Source organism: Larus michahellis, chromosome 5 (assembly GCF_964199755.1).
Source record: "Larus michahellis chromosome 5, bLarMic1.1, whole genome shotgun sequence".
Taxonomy (NCBI): domain Eukaryota; kingdom Metazoa; phylum Chordata; class Aves; order Charadriiformes; family Laridae; genus Larus; species Larus michahellis.
Window position 1 is genome coordinate 76,144,977 of NC_133900.1, and position 14,524 is coordinate 76,159,500.

Below are 14,524 nucleotides of genomic sequence, written 5' to 3' on the forward strand. Positions count from 1 at the left end.
CCATGGCTTTAGCCATGGAGGGGCTGAAAAGGGCATAGACTGCACCTCTCATGGCTTGTATTGTCTCTAGAACACTGCAGATGAAAAAGTGATTTCCAGCAATTAATTAATATTTCTTCCAGACTCACATAGCTAGGGGTTTTGCGCAAATACTACTTCTGACTCAGGACTTCACTGAGCTGCAAATCAGTAAGGAGTGGGAGAGTACCAGTAAATGCTTGCTTGAACTTATACATTATTCCTTTAAACTATATAGTATTGGGCACAAAGACGAAAAAAAGTGTGAGGTGGGTCTTTGGTCTGCCCCAGCATGAGTGTTATTTTTCCTGTAAGACCCAGTTCCCCTCAAGAACAGCAGAAGGACCACTTCTGACTGGGCCAAAAAGTTAAGAAGCAGGCAGGGACCAAAGCTGTACGGCCTTTTTGTCCAGGGAGCGTCTGAAGCTGGAGAGCTGGCTGGCAAAACACATCTTCTTTCTCAGCAGTGGGACATCGTGAATGACATAATCCATTTTGGCTGAAAAAGTGGCAGAGCAGGGATGGAACTGAGTACAGCATCTGATTTTACTGCGCTCTCCTTGGGGAAACTGGGGAAACCAGCGTCTAGCACTGGTAAAATCTTGATGTGGATGGCTGAATTGGAAGCGTGGGGTCTGAGAAGAGCTGATACAACGGCTGGATTTAAGGATGTGGGAAGAAGGGCAGCTGTTCTCTGCGCTGCTGTGTTGGGGAACGGCTGATTTTTGGTTTTGTTTCTTGTAGTTCGGTTTTTTAGTAAATGAAGGGGAGAAAAAATTGTCTGGTTTTATTAGGCGCTGGATTCAGACTTTGGTTTTGCTGTGAGATGAGAACAAATTGGGGTCCAGAGCCCGGGGTGCAGCCGGGGATGCGCATCTCTGTGCAGTGGGCGGGGTGTGTGCGTGGCGGGGGGTGCTAAAGGGAGCAAAGATCGGCGGGATCCCGCTGAATCCGGCTAAATCCAGCCTCACCCCTTCCTCCGCTGGCTGGAGGACGAAGGCAGGGAGCCGTGAGAGGCTGGGGCTGGGAGCCGGGGCGCTGCGGGGCGCCCGTGAGCGGCGGCGGCGGCGGCCGCGCTTCCACGGGGCGGGGGCGGCATCCCACGGGCTGGGCGGCATCCCAGGGATGCAGGAGCCGCCGGGCTCTTCCCTTCTGGCAGCACGGAGACGGAGAACAGGTAGGAAGGACCATTTCCCCCTCCCCACCCCGCAAACGTCGCAGCCCCGCATCCTCCCCCGCGGCTCTGGGCACCCCGAGCGCTTCGCCTTGGCTGCGGGGCGGGAGCGGGAGCCTTCTCCCGGTGCGGGGAAGGGAGGGGGGTCCGTATCCGCGCCCCTTTGCCTTGCCCACCCCAGGCGGTGTTGGCTGGATGTGGCATTTTTCCTTTCTTCACGCCCCGCCACCAGCAGCGGCGGATGCGCGGGGCGGACAGACGAAAAATAGACCACATGTAAGTAGCCACCGACCCGTATTCGGTTGCCTTTGTCGCGGGAGAGGTGTAGAGAGGCATGCGGGTGAATTTTTTTTTTTTTTTTTTTTTTTTTTTTGAAAGGTGCTACTTCATTCGATGGCTGGGCTGGTCCTTTCGAATCCCTTCTATTTTTCCTTTGTTAGCGTTTTCCCGGGAAATCCCGTATTTTGTGCTTTGCTGGAAAGCAGGAGCTGTCAGAAAGATGACTTTGTTTCCCACGATGCTTCTCCAGAGCAGCGTTGCTTTGTTTAAGCTCCTGTAAGCCATTTATCATAGAACTGCCATCGCCTTGTAATGAGCTATGAAATCTGCTGCTTTTCAGGGTTGAAAGGCAGCGGTACAATCCGTTTCTTACCCTTTCCTTAGGATCCGGAGCAGGTAAGCTAGAGGAAATATTATTTTGCATGGGAAATTGTCTTCCACAATCTCTTCAGTTAAAAAAAATAAAATATCTATTTTAGAGATAGAAGTATGAGTTACACAAATCTTTTCTATGTCATTAAGAGATTTTTAATGAATGAGGGTCTGTTGGGTTTTTTTTTTTAAATTAATTTTGCTGGTATTAACAGGAGTCAATTAACAGATCTGCTTCTCTGTAGTTGTAGTAGGCAAAACATTATTATGTCTCTGCTCTGTCGTTTTAAGTGTAAAAACGCCCAGTTAAAAACACAGTTCAAGGGGTAAAGAGAGACCTGGAAACCACAACTGTGCATCCTGAAAATTTAATATGCCTGACAATGATGGCACTGAAAGTGATCCGCTCCTGGGTGCGCGGGGGATGGGGGCAGGGAGAAAGGGAAGAGTAATTTACAACCACAGGCCTAATAATAGATATTCTGTCGATAATAGGTGTATAGATAATATCATTCATTATATTCCCCAACAGATTTTCTGTGCATAAAGTGTCTAGCAATTGTGTGAGCAGAGCTCTTTTCTTAGAAGCCGAGCTGCTTCAGCCACCCGACAGCAGTAACGTGTATCCGGTCCTATATTTTAACAGATTAAAGATGACAAATTGGAGTCAGAACTGACTTTTATTTGGTTGTTAGTAATGCACGCTCAACAAATTCCCATCACCAAAATAATCCTCATTGCACCTTGCGTAGACAATTATGTCTTTTAACTATATCATAACATTAATCAGTGGGTATAAATGTCAGTGTGAGTTTCTTCAATGAAGCCGTTGATATTTTTCAATATAGGCAGTAATTAACAGTTCTGCATATAACTTAACTTCACTTGGTTTGAATACAGGTGAGGAATTAAATTAACAAATCCGGCACTTCCTTGGCTGCAATCAATTTATCAGATTAGAGGTTGTGTTTGGGTTTGGATGTTTCGTTTCAACAATGAGCTCGAATTTAACACTGTGAAGTGTATCGAAACTTTATATGAAAGTGATTTGTGTATTTATTTATGTCCCAGTTTAATGGTAATTAGAAGAATTACCCTGAGGTCTTTATTAATAAATATGGCACGTAGCAAGGAGATCGCTGCTGGTTGTTATTGGGTCTTCTTTCTCCAATAGGAAAATGTATCTCAGAGCATCCGATTCTAAAATTAAGGACCCTTTTCAAACATCCATTTGGGCAATCCGGCATTTTAGAGAGAATTGCTTGGCACTTGTGAGCAATAGTTTTTCCCTATATGCTGTATAATGGGATTTTTAAAAGTATATTGGTAGCAAACACAGTTGGTGTAAAGTATGACTGTCTTGCTGTGTTCTCTGCTAAGCTGTTGACTTTTTTCTTTCTTTTTTTTTATAAGTTTGTTCCTTATAGGTCGTATTTTGTTCTGTTGTCTTATGAGGTTATGCAGGTAGTGGCAGTAGTGAATTGGTAATGCGTTAGGTAAAATCTTTTTTTTTTTTTTTTTTTTAATATCCAGTTCCCAAAAAATTTAAATGAAATATATTTACTTTTAAAAGGGCCTGTTACTTTGGCAATGATATTTCATTTTAAATGCAGATACTAAAAAGCAGCCTTTCTAGTTTCACACTTCTGATTACAGCAATAAGAATAACTTTTGTGGTTTCTTCTGCTTTGGCTCTCGGCCACTGTTTTGAATACTGTTTTGCCAGGTATCTCTGAATACTGTTTTGCCAGGTATCTCAGTCACTGAAAATGGATATATCTGTATGAGTAGCGTAGCTTAGGGTTATTTCAATATATTCCTGCTGTAGATGTGTCAGGTAAGCTCTTCTGAAGTAAGAAATACATGGCATAATAAGTGTTGACTGAAATGTGATGATGAGTTTATGAATATGAATATATTTGGTTGTTTTACAATGAAGTGTAACATAAACGGAATTTTTATATAGGCAGTGTAAGCTTAAATGGCTGTGTGTTGTCTTCTTTTCCTCACAAGCCAAGAGAAGAAAAAGATAATTCATTTTTTTTCTTATTCTGAATTATTCATATTTGAAAATTGCTGACTCTGATTGTTGGGGGGGAATTCTTTTTTTTCCTCACACAAAATCAATGTGCAGCCTTTATTCCACAAAGGCCCCAGTAAGAGAGTTGTAGCAAATACAGATAAGCCCACTACTGGCATGTTAGAAAAGTACAGTCGATGTCTTTAGAGTCAAGAGTCTCAGGGCAGTGTAGCTGCGTAAGAGCTTCCATCAGTGTGATGTAAATGTGGAGATGCTCTAAACACCCATATATTGTCATTGAGCCCATGTATTTGAATGAGACTTAATGAAGTTGTGTGAAGTGCACGTTAGAATAGAATTCATTGGTTTTGAATAACGTGGTAGAAGACAACCTAAAGTTACAATGTTAACTTTAATTACATTAGTGCTTCCACCGGAGGGGCCAAACTCTATTTTTTTAAACTATTATTTAAATCAAGTAGTGATGGATAAAAAGTGTGGTTGTTTCCCTGGAGAGTCTGTGAGCTCTGTCTTTAGGAGACAATGAGTTGTTGTGTAGACCTCACGCTTATTGTTTCCCATCACTTCCTGAAGGGACTCTCACTCCCTTTGATTCTCTGTGGTGCACATCCCACCATTTCTTCGTTTAAGAACTAAAATACATTTTGTCAGAAGGGTACAGCATTTACCCATACTCTACCTTCAACATTTACACTTGTATTGATGAAGTCTTGCAAGGAAATAAAATTGACTTGTAACAAATAATTTTTAATTAATACCGTTCAAGAGCCAGGGTGTCACAGGGACTGAATCACAGTGATTTGTTAATTAAGTTCAGAGGGAAGGAAAATGTAAAGATCTTGCTGCGGATTATCCTGGGTAAATGGCTTATGCTGCAGTTCCGCAACACATTAAGGAGAGATGATTCAGATGCTACTATAAATGTATAAAGTACATCAATATATTTTTAAACATAGCTCAGTTTCTCCTTTATATATGCATGCTGTATGCTAAATTACAGAAATACAAGTTTCATGCCTCCAACAAGGCCATTAAAGAAAATACTGTCAGATTCAGCTTATCTTAATTTATGGGAGAGAGTGATGTAGCTAAGTAAGGGTAGTTATGACTTTGCTGTTGACTGCCTTCATTTGTGATAACCAACGCACAGATTGGATATTAGGAAAAATTTCTGCACGAAAGGGTTATCAAACATTGGAACAGGCTGCCCAGGGCAGTGGTTGAGGCACCATCCCTGGAGGTATTTAAAAGACGGGTAGACGTGGTCCTGAGGGACGTGGTTTAGCGATGATTTTTGTCAGAGTTAGGTTGATGGTTGGACTCCAAGATCTGAAAGGTCCCTTCCAACCTAGGCGATTCTATGAAATACTTTGCATCCCAAAGGTGCTTTGAAATGGTTAAGCTTATCATTTTAATGATAACGCATATGCAAGCGTTATTTTCTTCATGTTGATTGCCCTAAGAGAAACTATATGAAAATGATCCAGATGATAATTAAAAGCTTTCCTCGCGCTGTAGCGTTCGGATGTGCAAAATACTGTGCGCGTTGCTGACCTGCTTTGAGCATCTTTTACATTGCTCAGCACGTTTTGAAAGTCAGCAGTCAGACTTGGGCGGCTCCTTAAAGCAGCTCAATCTAACCATTTGTGGTGAGGCTGGGGCAGGCGGATGCTGCACGTGAGAGATTACGTTTATCGTTAAGTTGAAACGCGAAGGGGGTGTGATGAAAAGAATTAATGTGAACTCAACTGGACATGATACTGACTTTCATGTTGCTCTTCAAAGAAAGTTGATTTTCTTCAAAGTAACATGCTGTCTTTTTCCGTGACCTTTAACAAAGCCACGCTTGAAAATCTTTAGCACAGAAAATAAAAAAAAGGTACAATTACAGTGATCTGTGGAACGGTTTGGCCCAGAAGAGAAAAAATAGTGATAGAAACCCCTGTGAATCCGTAGTATCTGTGGGTATTTGTTGGCGCACACGTGATAGAGTTGGGTTGAGTGGCACCATCTGCCAACAAAATTGAACTGACCTCCCCGTTGTAAAACCTCTTTTCTATTGCTTAGAAGTTTGCCAAGTTTGAACCATGTGGGTTGTGGTTCATCGCGTGTCTTTGTGACTCAGGCTAATTTTTGTTTTAATACAGCCAAATGATTAATCGAGAATTAGACTAATTGTTTTACCTTGTCAAAAAAAAAAAAAAAAAATTCTAAGACCTTTTGGAAACATGGTGTTGTCGTTCTGGTTTGCACCTAGGCCCCAGATCCTGCTAAGGCAGTGACCTGTTGTCAAAAATCTGCATTTTTAACGCCTTCATGACAGCCTGCTCAAATTTTCTGTCTTATGTCTTCAGAATGTTGTATTCAGAATATTTTACACATTCACCTGGGAAAACTTGAGGAAATAAAATGACAGATTCCGCCTTGATTCAACACCCAGTACTGCAGAGTATTTTCAACGGTGCTGGTCCTGGGTGGGTGGGCAAAATAAAAGATGGAAAAGAAGCATTTTTCAATTTTTTTTTTTTCTTTTTTGACAAAGGAGATTGTCGCGTTTGCAAGTGGCAGAAAAGAAGTGGCAGAACTAAAGTTGCCTGGTAAGGATTTAGTCTCTTTGCGTGTATTTATTTTAATTCAGTCTTTACTGATATTACGGAGTTTTCTTTTGCTCACATAACCCCAGCTTTACTGAGCGCTCAGGGCGGATCTGCCCGCGGTGTGAATCACGGCTGTGTCCTGACGGAAGCTGTGGGCTCTGGCATCTGTGGCATTTGTTGCGGAAGCAGGAAGATGTCTGGAGAAATTGAGGCAGAAGGTGGCTTAATTAAAACATTTTCCACGCACCCAAATGGAAAGCTTAGCTAAAGGCACCACAAACTAATTAAGGCTTGCTTTTGCAATTCTGACTTATTTTTAAATAGTTGTTTTTTTGCTTCAGTGGGTAATAGTGATGTACATAAAAGATCAGGTCCTAATTCCCACCTAGCCCAGTGGGAAGCATTAGTACCTCCCCAACCCTGCAGATGACATAAAAGGAGCTGCCTCTTATGGCATGAAGATCAAGAGATAAGAGCTTTTGCTTCCCATTTCTATGTCTAGTGATAAATAAGGCACTTTTTCATAATAAGGCACTTTGTCGTACTGTTCTTGAGGAGAAATCTCATACTTGGACTTCACAGAGCTGTCAGAGCATCATAAGTTGCTGAGGAAAAAAACAGGGCTGATTTTTCTTGTTCTTTCGGGATCATTTTCCAAGCTCGGTAGATATTTTCCTTTAGCCTACACTGGCCCATCTGGGGGCTATAATGATGAACGGTGCCAGACTGCTCCCAGCCCAGAAGCTTTGGCAGTTGCTGCTTCATCCGCTGCTCGTGTTTGGAGGAAGGACAGGCACCCTCAGCTCGTACATGTGGGTTTTGATGTTCTTCCCAACCACCCTGTTCCGACACCCCCTGTTGAGAGCACAAGGGTGGGTTGTACCAAACAACCCTGCTGTGTTTTTTCTGGCAAGTAGATTCATCTTTCAACCCACCCACACAGACCGCTGAGCACCGTCACGAGTTACCGGGGTCTGGTATCCTGATACCAACACCTGATCTTTGACAAACTGCGTGCTTCGGGTGATTGTGTTTCTTCAGATAAGATGGGGGAAAAAAAATGTAGGTGAGCTTCGGAGCATATAAACGTTTCTTCAGATGTGAAGCAAAGGCTCCATTTGGCCTGGGATTACATCTCCTTGGACACCTGCCTGCTGGAACACCCTTCCCAGCCTTTAAAGGCTGGATTTCCACTGCTGTAAAGCTCACCTTTCGTGGCACTCTTCAGGAGCCCTTCCAGCCAGAGGCTGCGTCGGTAAGAGGCAGCTGCGCTGTGAGCCAGAAGGGTCACTGAAGTAATTTTTTTCTCATCCCAGGTGTTTTCCTGGAACTATTCTACATCGTCAGAGTGAAAGAGAACATGAAGACCATTTGTGACTCTGACAGCATGCTGAACGTTTTTGTTTGTCAGAGAGAAGGGTGACAGTGGCATTAGCTGCTAGACCTCATTTTGCATTATTTTATCTGCAGCGTGCTTGTTTACAAATCGCAGCTTGACTTGGTTGGAGAAATCACCTTCAATTTGCTGCAGTCCGAATCCAAAAACAGTACAAGAAAATGTCATTTCATCTCTAGGTGGCTCTCAGATTCTCTTCCAGGGTATTTGTGACAATGGTCATCCATTTCCCAGTGGGTGGGATGGCTCTTCATCCTTACAGCAGTGACCCATTAGAGAAGGGCAGTTCTCCTGGGGAGATACAGAGCTTCTGCAGCTCACTCTCTGTAGCTTTGGTTCCTTGGTGTCACACTGAGCACAAGAAACATCTCATCTAATGGTGCACTGCAAGCCAGGCTTTGCAAGTGTTGTCCTAGATTTGATGATTGGCAGCTGACCAGGAGATAGGTCCACTGAGGACTGGAGGACACATTCTGCTCACTCTGTTTTGCTTACGCTTGATGTTTTGTCAGCCTTGGACAAGGCAGGGGTCTGTGCTTATGTGAACATGACCAGATACTAAGGTGAGCCTTGCAATATATATAGTTTGGAAGTGTTACGCTTGGCTTTGTACTGTCATGACTTGGTATCATCGGATAGAGTTGACTTTCCTGCCAGCAGTAGTGCTGTGTTTTGGGTTTGGGATGGGAACACTGTTGGCAGCGCACGGATGGTTTTGGTTGTTGCTGAGCAGTCAAGGCCCTTTCTGCTCCTCACACTGCCCCACCAGCGAGTGGGCTGGGGGTGCACAAGAAGTTGGGAGGAGACACAACCAGGACAGCTGACCCCAGCTGACCAAAGGGATATTCCATGTCATGGGATGTCATGCTCAGTATATAAAGCTGGGGGAAGAAGGAGGAAACGGAGGGATTTTCGGAGTGATGGTGTTTGTCTTCCCAAGCAACCGTTACGTGTGATGGAGCCCTGCTTTCCTGGAGGTGGCTGAGCACCTGCCTGCCCATGGGAAACAGTGAATGAATTCCTTGTTCTGCTTTGCTTGTGTGCATGACTTTTGCTTTATTTATTTAACTGCCTTTATCTCAACCCACAAGTGTTTTTTTTTTCCTTTCCTTTCCCCTCCTTTTCTCCCTCTTCTCCCTACCCTTTCGGGGTGAAAGGGGGAGGACTGTGCGAGTGACTGTGTAGTCCTAGCTGCCAGCTGGGGTTAAACCACAACACTCAGAAAGACTCCTGGTGGCAGGTTGTTCACGATTTTGCAGTCAGATTTGAACTCTTTTTGATTATAGGAAGTCTCGTCCAATATTTTAGTGGCAGTATCTCTTTACTCCTCACCCTCATCTCTTCTTTTGTCAAGAAATGGTGAGGACTTGGTATCCATTCATCTGGTGCTGACCAGATTGTCAAACAGTAGCTTTTGTCTCACAGGCCCTACGTGGTCCAGCAGATGGTCTGAATCACTTCAAGCCAGTGGACCATGTGTAAGACAGTGTTTTTAGAATTAATTTTTGGAACTGAGATTTTAAAATCGGTCTTGTTTTCCATGGAGACACAGAGTGATAAGGAGTGCACTGCCCGTGGGTAATGCTGGTGTCAAAGGGATTTTTGTTTACATATGTACACTGAGCATGTAAATGTGCGTATAAGACTCTACACATTGAAGAAACTCCAGTTGTTCGTAAGTGACTTTCCACTTCCATGGATGTTCTGAGTACCTCTACATCACTTAAACGAACCTGTTCACATAAAGTCCTAAATTCTGTGTTCTTCAGTTTGTAGGTGCCTCGTTTGGGATTTCTAACTAATATTAAGTCCAGTTATAGAATTGTTTAACATTATAACTTTGACTGCAGTCAACAGGTTGACAGTTGTGTTTTAGATAACCATGTAGTGTTAAGCAGTCTCAAAAAAGCAGGCAGAGATGTTTTAAATTGGACACCCAAAATTAGTGACTCTGTTATTACCATAATTTCATGTGTGTCTCTACTGCCAAATAGGGCAAAAACATCCTCCTTGCTTCCAGGGTGCTCTGCAGTGTTGACTCTTCCTATCATGATTTGTTTGTCCCAGTGACCAGTCTGTCCCACTGGCCGCTTTTGACTATTGGGAACCTTTGGCTATCTGAGATTTACACTCTTTGGTATTGCTACTTGCTCGTGGCACAGGGCACAGTTGACCGCAGGTGTCTAATCCCACTTCTCCAGGGGCCAGGCTCGCTCAGTTTTGCCCAGCCACACAACGGAGCTGCATATTGAATTTGTCACGCGCATTTATTTTTGCAGAACTGTATTGCGTGTGGCAAGCGTAACAGTATCCTATGACGCACAACGGAGTCCAAGTGTCCAGCAGTAAACCCACAAAAGCCCAAGCAATGACTCTCCATTACGTGCCTCCAACAGGTTCTTTACGGATTGTATCATGGACTCAGCTGTTGATTATGATCTTTTATTGTGTAGCTTTTACAAATTTCAATTCATTACTTTTGCCACGTGCAAACGTGTTAGTAGCAACACTAAATCTTCTCATGTTATGTAGCTGCTAGGAGGTGCCGTTTTTAAGCTTCCTCCTACTTCGGTTGCACAGCTGTAATAATTAACATAATTTTATACATTTTGTATGTAAATACATGTTCTAGAAATTATAAATATTTATATAGTGTAGATCTGCATCTAGATCTGCATGGCTAGAGCCTACCTGAAGCATGCTGGTGGTACAATACTGGCTGCACTAGAAAGGTTTGAGGAAATGAATCATTTGGTCTTCGGAGCAGACCGTGACTCCTATGTGGCAAATTCAAGCCTTTGTTTCTAAACAAGAAGAAAAATGTTGCTTAACTGCCTATTAAGTCAGCTTCAGTTTTTCTGTTCTCTAACCTGTTAGCATTTATATCATGGATAATCATGAATTTCAGTCACATTTTAGGTGCAATACCGTGCGCGGTTGTGTATTATTGGATAAACTTGTGCGGTGTTTTCCTTTTTTTGCTCAATCTGAGGCAGTCAAGTAGATGTCTCCTGTCTATAATTCACTTTACTCTTCGTCTCATGTGTTTTCTTTACTTGGGCCATGAAGGCCTCAAACCTCAGAATGAGTTAGCCAAAATATGAACATTTTTATTTTGAGACAGATAATGTTCTAAATAGCTATACTGACACGTTTAGGCTTTTCAGAAAAAAATCAGTTTAAAACAAGATTTTAAAAAAACAAAATCAGATAACCTTAACTGAATTTGAAGGAAATTGGACTAGATTCCTAAAGAAAAAGTATTTCTTAAAACAAAACCCAAATCTCAACCTTGGTTTTTAGGCAAAGAAAAAAAAAAATCCAAGAAAACTATTGACAAGGCTTTTTTTAATATTCACTGCAGCTTGGCAGTGCTCTGTGATTTAAGACACAATACTGAGTTCATAATTTAAAGCTTTAGAACATTGTAAGTTCAGCACTTTCAGACTATGAAGTTGCTTCGTCCACAATGAAACAGAAGGAAAATGGGGATAATAGGGAAAACACCCTAGGAAACTCTTTGGCTTGGCTTTAAGTTTTGTCATTTGGTAAATCAGTTTAATTCCCTTCCTCCTTCTCTTCCAAATGAACAAACAACCCGCCCTCCCCAATGAACCCTGCCTTTGGGGGTTTTGGGGTTTTTTTTTGTTCTTTTTATTTATAACGAATATATAAATATGGAAAGGATTCTAGCACTAATAGTATTTTTCCAAATGTGGAGTCTACATCTGTGCTTCTAATTATTAGGACCTATTAAATTATATAGTAATGTATTTATTAAAATATTATAACACTGTAAGGGTGTGTGTATATATAAATACATAAGTGTGTACCTATAAATGCACAAGTGTATTGTTAAATATAACATAATCATAGAATCACAGAATGGTAGGGGTTGGAAGGGACCTCTGGAGATCATCTAGTCCAACCCCCTGCCAGAGCAGGGTCACCCAGAGCAGGTTGCACAGGAACGCATCCAGGCGGGTTTGGAATGTCTCCAGAGTTGGAGACTCCACCACCTCTCTGGGCAGCCTGTGCCAGGGCTCTGCCACCCTCAAAGTAAAGAAGTTCCTCCTCATGTTTAGGTGGAACTTCCTATGCTCAAGTTTGTGCCCGTTACCTCTTGTCCTGTCCCCGGGCACCACTGAAAAGAGCCTGGCCCAATCCTCCGGACACCCACCCTTTAAGTATTTATAAGTGTTGATAAGGTCCCCCCTCAGCCGTCTTTTTTCCAGACTGAAGAGACCCAAATCCCTCAGCCTTTCTTCACAAGAGAGGTGTTCCGGTCCCCTAATCATCTTGGTAGCCCTTTGCTGCACCCTCTCCAGCAATAATATAATTAATGATTATCCTGAGTAACACGTTAGGGAAGTCACTTCACGGACCGTGATTTCATGGACCAGCACTAGCCTGGTTATTCTTAGTTCGGCCACGTACCAGCCTTACAGCACCTGCTTACAACCCCACCTCGCTGCACTCCCACCCCAAACTGCTGCTGCTGGGAAAAGGGATGTCAGCAGGGAGAGATACGGGCCGGCGTGGGAGCAGAGGCAGCACACACAAGGGTTCACTGCCCATCCACTGGTGCTTGCAGGAGCCGTGCCAGATTTGCTTGAGGAAAGAGGCAAAAGGAGCATGTGTTTCTGTTACATACTTCAAAAGCGAGGTCTGGTAAGAGGTGGTGGGGTCAGCTCAGCACCTGGGGAACCGTAAGTTACTCTTCCACGTATGCTTTTATTGCTGTTTCTGGAACAGCATCTGAGAGGTGTGGTCCAGCAGGGAAGGCTGCTGGGGCCAAGAATGTAAAGAAATCGATAGCTCTGCCGTCACAAATAGACCTGTAGATGGTGGCAAGACCAGTCTGCTTTGGGACTGGTGCCGGGAAGGTCTCTAGCAGTGTTTAATCATTCAAACCATTATCTGGTGACCTTCACGTGTGCCGCTTTGTATGTGTTTGCTTTGGGTCTCAGTGCTCTATGGATGGAGCTGGGGCTGAATTCTGCCTCCTCTCTTCGCGCCCTCGGGGACTGCGGTGCCAGCTTTGCCCTTCTCAGCAATTAATTGCAATTACCCATTGTTCTCTTATCACTCAAATATTTCAGCTCTCTCCTGTGACTTTAAATCCAGAAGTTTTTGTTAACCTGTCAGTCTGCAAACAAAGAGGCGGATTGGATTTCCGTTGTATGCCCTTTCCTGACTGCAAGTGTGATTTTTTTTAAGCCCCGTTAATTACTTTTGTAGGACCGTGCATCGTTGGTCCCAGTCAGCAGAAAAGGGGCAGCTTGGGCTTTTTTTTTTTTTTTTTCCAAACCACCTTCTAAAGTTGCAGAAAAAACTCCTTGTTAGAATGCATTATCAAATTTCAATAATTAAGCTATCAAATATCAATAATTGTGATCAAATTTTAATAATTTATAGTCTTAATAATATAATAACAAGTGTTTAGTGGGGTTGCATGGCAAGTGATTAGTTGCCTTGGTTAGTATTACGTAGTGGTTGACATGAGATGGGTAAGGAAATAAGTGACTTTTCCTAGGGAGGTAAGAAGGTGGAGACGTTCATTTATTTGGGAAACTTACATCAATATATTTTATTTTTTAACCTCTTGGTATATCAAAGAATCACAGAATGGTTGGAGCTGGAAGGGACCTTAAAGACGATCTAGTTCCAACCCCCTGCCACGGGCAGGGACACCTCCCACTAGACCCGATTCCTCAAAACCCCATGAGCTTTGGGGCTATGGGGCGGGAAGCAGCCTTCTGGCTCAATAAGAACATAATAAATAAAAAGCTCAGTGGCTGTTTTCAGGCTTTTCATCAAGTGATTTAAACCAGAAAAATACAGGCTGATTACACCATGTGCTGGCATCTTGTAATCTTCTGGAGCCGCTAAGGGAAGAAAGTGAGCTCTTTTGCTGTTCAAAGGTTGCCCTCCAAAAACATTCCAGCCATGTTTACCTTTGATATTTCTGTTAAACACTACCAGAGATCCCCTGTGAAGTGGGAAGCAGATACAGATGGCTGCAAACAGCTGCAGGTATCTAGTAGTCCGTTCTTAACTTCTGATGAATTATTGGTTTTTTTTAGAGCAGGAGTGGAGTCGCACCAATACGTTGAAAGTCCAGTTTCAACATTGACATTCCAAGACATAGCTACGTGGTGAATCCGGGGGTTAAGTGGCTGCGTCTTCTGGCCTTGTGAGTTTTTGGATTTTAATGGGGGAGTTAATGTCTTTCGGCAACTTTGAGCTTCAGGAAAGCAAAACACTACTGTCACGCACCGTCAGTGACATCGCCAGGAAGGATGCTCGAGTCATATGAGTTTTGCAGAGTACCGCTGAGCGTAAGAATGTAAGAAGACTCAGACTAGCCAGCTCCTTACTTATTTTAACATCACTTTCCAGCTTCCATTTTGACCCTTTCATCCTTTTCTTAAAAAGTTTGAATATCCTATCAGCTGTGCAATACTTCGCCCCCCTCCCCCGCCCCGTAATTACTTCTGCTAGTATTTTATTATTTCAAAGTTACTTTTGCATGAATCCCCTATAGGAGCTGATACGGGTGTGATACTGGTGTCAAGTATGACAGCTTGCATGTACGAGTCCTAGAGATGGGTGATGGTGGCAGGAACCTGTGACCTTTAGTTTAG

At 43.0% G+C, this 14,524-nt stretch overlaps 1 protein-coding gene across 19 annotated transcripts in view; it reads left to right on the plus strand.

The window, feature by feature from the left end:
• The first annotated feature begins 365 nt into the window (after nucleotides 1-365).
• Nucleotides 366-14,524, plus strand: part of CRACD (capping protein inhibiting regulator of actin dynamics) — a 141,432-nt gene continuing 127,273 nt past the window's right edge. For 2 of the 19 annotated variants that reach the window (XM_074588116.1, XM_074588131.1), the window contains exons 1-2: nucleotides 972-1,195; nucleotides 1,812-1,867. The gene's annotated coding sequence lies outside the window, so the exon portion shown is untranslated. Of the gene's footprint in view, nucleotides 613-900; nucleotides 1,469-1,570; nucleotides 1,868-6,426; nucleotides 6,482-14,524 lie in introns of those variants that run through there. The other 17 variants (XM_074588118.1, XM_074588119.1, XM_074588113.1 and 14 more) reach the window with 17 other exon arrangements.